General features: G+C 34.7%; 1 pseudogene; it reads left to right on the top strand.

Annotated features, from left to right (window-relative positions):
• Positions 1-2,328: 2,328 nt before the first annotated feature.
• LOC120151453 lies at positions 2,329-3,610 on the top strand (annotated as a pseudogene).
• Positions 3,611-5,935: the final 2,325 nt, after the last annotated feature.

The raw sequence follows: 5,935 nt of genomic DNA, 5'->3' as shown, positions 1-5,935 counted from the left end.
ATCTAATTTTTGTTTTGAAATGGTATATGATTACCATGTTTTTTGGATTTATGGAGTTTATGTCACGGTGCAATTGAATTTTGGAATTGAAATACGATGGAATAGCTCTGATCAAGCTAACTGGGCCTAATGTGACTCTTGAGGGCCCCAAGATGTTTCATTAGGTCGGCTTTCCTTTGCTGTGTGCTTAGGGTAAGCTATATGGACTTATTGACTTGGGCTTAAGGATACAAGCTTCAGAGCCTATCCTTAAGTCGGCTTTCTTTTTGCTATGTGCATAAATTAAGCTATATGGAAAATAATTTTGGGAACTACTGATGGTGTACCAGAAAAGGGTTTAAACTATGATTTTCAAAAAGTTAAACTCTTTTACGAATTTGTGAGATTACTGAAATATGATTTGTACCTATTGTGATTTTATGGAAATGTTGGGACACACTGAGCCTAGCTCACCTTTTGAAAATGTTTTCCCCTTTCAGATACTGTTGGGTAGATACCTTGGTTCGAGCACTTGGAGGATCAACATATCTCTTGAAGTAAATCAGATTGTAATGTTTTTATCTGGCAAGTTTACTTTATTTTGGTGACATGGACCTTATTTTAAAATATCGGATTTTATAATGATAACACTTTTGCTACTACTGCTCGGTTTATTGTGATTTTGAATTTGAAGACATGTTTTAAATTAAATTATTATTTATTTGTACTATATTTACAAGTTGGATTTTGATAGTATAAATTGTTTATAATTTCATGTTTTTATAATGTGATTTTATATTGATGGAATAACGGTTGCGAAAAATGTCTTTAATAATTATAATGTGATCCACTAGACTTAGTCGAAACGCATAGGCCGGGTCTAGGGGGTGACAAATCATGTTATATCAAATTCAATCATCGATATTATAATAATATAAATATCGTATTTTACACTTAAATGTAAAATAATATTAATACATGTTATTCAAAATTTTAACAAAATTAAAATATTTAAATAACCTTGATAATTTAAACGTACTAACCCCATATATAATGCTTTATATTAGTTAATATGTATATTTTATTTATATTAGATTAATTATTCAATAAAATAGAGTAAAGTATATCTTTAATTAATAACGAGTGTGTGTAAAATTAATATTTTTTAATATAATAACATAAAAAATAGACAAAACTAAACACTCAAAATGTTACTCCCCTGGCATCCATATTTAGTAGGGCTGTAGGAGAACTAGATTATTGAAGGTTCATTTAAAATTAATAAGATGTTATATTGATTCTGAGTTAGGTTCGTTAAATGATTAATGTATTTTTTTCTATCACGAAAGGATGTTGAGTGATCATCAACCATTCTAGGAGTATCATTTAGCGTATTGACCACTCACTTATAATCAGGGTTCTACGATTAAGAGTGGTATTACCAACTTATTGGCTATAATTAGCCCATGGTGAACTCCCCATAGTTATGCTAACAAGCTATTCGTGTCTCTGATTTTGATCATAAAGTCGTGCATCCGTTTGACCATGGTCATCAATAGCGAGATCGATGCCTGCTTTACGAGCACTATCTGTGCTTAAGATTCATGTTGCTGGAGGAGGAGCCAACCATTTTGACTCTCTCACAATCGAACTTATCTTCTTGTTCAAGGTCGTTCTCGTGTCTCCAGCTACTTTAATGATGCGTTGAAGTATTTGACTAGAGCACCAACGGTCTTTATTGAACACCATATTATTTCCATGTTTCGATAACCCCAAAGAATTGAGGTCAATAATGAAAATAAAACATAAATAAATAGTATAATTTCATTTGCAGCAAATTAATTATAAAACATAAATAAAATAAAGTAAAAAAATAGTTTCATATAATTAAAACCATAAATAATTTATGATTAATTATATGTTTAGAAGTAATTTAATTATTCACTAATTAAATACTTAAATTATTATTTAGTTATCCGAGTTATAAATCATACTAAAACCCTAGAAAATGCTAAACGTATATCATTCAGGATTTGCGAATTGCGAGCATTTCAATTTTCAAATTAAAAAACGATACAAATTCAAGTAGCCACGAGTGTACAGCTCTTTATCTTCTTCCACTAAATTAGTAGTATTACTCTTAAAGTCCTCAACCAGACAATTATTATATTATATGTTGCAGATTTGGCTTCTTGTTTAAGACGTATGTAATTACGTAAACATTTTAATTTTCCAAGTTCTAAGCATTATATATACACTATTAGGTGTTATGGACAATTCCCGCATCCATCCTATCTTAATTGTCTGCAATCTCCAAAGATTTTCCAGAGTATTAGAGCAGGAAAAACAATGGGTTCAATCCAAAACACTACTAGTTCCACTCTTAGCTCCGATGAGGAAGCAATGTTGATGGCCATGCAACTGTCTTTTGCGTCAGCTTTACCAATGATTCTGAAGTCGGCTATAGAGCTCGACTTGCTTGGGATCATCGCTAAAGCTGGCCCGAACGCTTTGTTGTCCTCGAAAGAAGTGGCTGCCCAGTTGTCCACCACCAACCCTGATGCGCCTCTCATGCTAGACCGCATGTTTCGTGTGCTGTCGAGCTACTCCGTCCTCACTTGCTCCTTGCGCACTCTTCCCGACGGTAAAGTAGAGAGACTCTATGGCCTTGGCCCCGTCTGTAAATTCTTCACCAAGAACGAGGACGGAAGCGCAGTTTCTACCCTCCCTCTCATTGCTCAAGATAAGGTCTTTATGGACAGCTGGTTTCACTTGAAAGATGCAGTGTTGGAAGGGGATCTCCATTTAGCAAGGCCAATGGTATGCCTGTATTTAATTACCTTGGCACGGATCATAGACTCAACATGATTTTCAACAAAGGAATGTTCGATTTATGCTGCATTAACATGCAATGGATTCTCGAGAGATATGATGGCTTTGAGGGACCAAAAACACTGGTTGATGTTGGCGGTGGTACTGGAGTCGCACTTAAAATGATTGTCTCCAAGTACCCCAACATTAAAGGCATCAACTTCGATTTGCCTCATGTTATCGAGAACGCTCCCACAATCCCTGGTACGATATTATTAGCTTTTTCTATGTAATTTTAAAAACCAACAAATAGATTAATATGTTTTCAAAATGATATCGTTTGTAGGTGTGGAACACGTTGGCGGAGACATGCTTGTGAGTGACCCAAAAGGAAATGCAATTTTCATGAAAGTGAGTTGAACTGACATAAAGTTAAGAATTCTGTCGACTTGATAAACCATGTATAACTTATGTTCTCGACATGTATGTGTTGGTGGTGCAGATTATATGTCACAGTTTCGACGACGAAAGCTGCTTGAAAATTTTCAAGAAGTGCTACGAGGCTTTGCCTAACAATGGGAAAGTGATAGTTGTGGAAAACATACTTTCGGATTATCCAGTTTCGGGCCCTATCACAAAGTTTACCACCTTATCTGATTCTTACATGCTGGCTTGCAACCTTGGGAAAGAGAGGAGTGAAAAGGAGTTCGAGGCACTGGCCAAGGGTGTTGGATTTCAAGAATTCCAAGTTAAATCTTCTGTTTATAGCATCTGTACGTGTAATGGAGCTTCTCAAAAGAGTTTGAATCTTTTGTCTTAGAACTGAATAATTGCAGAGTTGGATTCTATAGTTTGAATCGACTTGTTTAAGAATGAGTATTTTTAATATAGTGTGATATGTGTACTTGTTTAATAATTATTGGTTTCTATTTCACGATGTAAAAGACTCACATTTACTCTCTTCCTAACTCCCTAATCCCAATTGCCTAATTATTGATAATGCATTATCACTGGTTAATAAAGTATTATTCATTTTAGGGGTTTAATTATAATTATTAAATATTTTACAGATCACTTAAAATATTTTTTTTTTACAAATTACACAAATTATTAAACATATAATCTTTCAAAATTATAAATTTAAAAAATAAAGATCGATTCATATGAAGGGCACACCAAGCCAACAAATAGAAAACAACATTATGGACTTCTTACATTGTTGGGCATATGCCATTAACTATCATAAAAAGTCAACAATCAGATCTTCTGAAGACATTTCCTCAGCATGTAGGAGTGGACAATATGTAATCCTTGGAAATCGTCTCTCTCAAAACAAACTTCGTCTCGCTTGAGACAGTTTCCCTTGAAATAAATTTTGTCTCTCTTGAGATAGTTTCCTTGGAAACAAGTTTTTCTCCCTTGAGATAGTTTCCCTTGAAACAAATTTTTTCTCCCTTGAGATAGTTTTCCTTGAAACAAATTTCATCTCCCTTGAGACAATTTCTCTTGAAACAAATTTTGTCTCTCTTGAGACAGTTTCTCTTGAAATAAAGTTTTGTTTCTCTTGAGACAGTTTTTCTTGAAACACAAAATCTTTGAATATGTTTCACTTGAAACAAATTTTGTCACTCTTGAGATTCCCTTGAAACAAGAAATTTTATCTCACTCAAGATGATTTTTCTTAAAACCAACTTCGTCTCGCTTGAGACAACTTTCCCTTGAAACAAAATGTATCTCACTTGAGATGGTTTTTCTTAAAACCAACTTCATCTCGCTTGAGACAGTTTTATCTCACTCGAGAGATCTTCTTTTAAAACATATTTCTTATTCATTTTCATCTAGATGTTGAATATTTGACAGGAATTCCAAAGTTAGTAGAGGTTTCATTGCACAATTCCATGTTTAAGAAGAAGATTTCAGCAAAGAATCGATTTACGTCTTTATTTTTAAAAAAATGGATCTCAATAAGGATTCGAGAACCTTCGAGTACTTCAAACACAAATCACTTACACATGATAATCTTTTGCAGGTTCAAAATCTTCAAAGAGAAGATGAACCGATTAACATTTTTGATGGAGAGTTCATAATGAAAAGAACTCATCCGATGAGGGAGAAGAAGTTCATAATGAGAAGAACTTGTTCATTCTTGCTCGATTCCTTCACATACGGAGTTGGAACAACACCAATACTTGCTCATCCATCGCATACGGAGTTGGATTAGCATTATCAACATTGTCATTCTTGCTCGATTCCTTCACATACGGAGTTGGAACAACACCAATACTTGGCTCATCCATCGCATACGGAGATGGATCCTCGTCATGAACATTGTCATTCTTACTCGATTCCTTCACATATGGAGTTGGAACAACATCAATACTTGGTTCATCCATCACAGAATGAGGTGGATCAACATTTCCAGTGGAGAGTCATAATGAGAAGAACTCATTCGATGAGGGAGAAGAAGTTTATAATGAGAAGAACTTGTTCAACCTTGGTTCGATTCCATCACAGAAGGAGGTGTATCGACATTTCCGGTGGAGAGTTCATAATGAGAAGAACTCATCCAACGAAAGAGAATAAGTTCATAATGAAAAGAATTTGTTCAACATTGGCTTAACATTTCCAGTGGAGAGTTCATAATGAGAAGAACTTGTCCGATGAGGGAGAATAAGTTCATAATGAGAAGAACTTATTCAACTTTTTCCTCGATTCTATCATAGGAGGTAGATCAACACTAACATCTCGTTCTATTCCATCACAGGAGGTGGATCGACATTTTCATCCAGCGTATAAGGAGTTGGATCACTATCAACTTTTTACTCACAGAATGAGGTAGATCAGTACCAACATCTCGTTCGATTCCATCACAGAAGGAGGTAGATCGACATTTTCATTTCACTCAAATCCAACACATAAGGAGTTGGATCAGCTTCAACTTTCTGCTCGATTCTATCACAGAAAGAGGTAGATCAATACCAACATCTCGTTCGATTCCATCACATAAGGAGGTGGATCGACATTTTCATTTCACTCAAATCTAGCACATAAAAAGTTGGATCAGCTTCAACTTTTTGCCCGATTCTATCAAAGAATGAGGTAGATCAGCACCAACATCTCGTTCAAATCCATCACAGAATGAGGT

Source organism: Hibiscus syriacus, unplaced genomic scaffold, assembly GCF_006381635.1.
Source record: "Hibiscus syriacus cultivar Baekdansim isolate YM2019G1 unplaced genomic scaffold, ASM638163v2 tig00111059_pilon, whole genome shotgun sequence".
NCBI lineage: Eukaryota > Viridiplantae > Streptophyta > Magnoliopsida > Malvales > Malvaceae > Hibiscus > Hibiscus syriacus.
The sequence above is the reverse complement of the archived record's forward strand: the minus strand, read 5'-3'. Positions and strand labels throughout refer to the sequence as shown.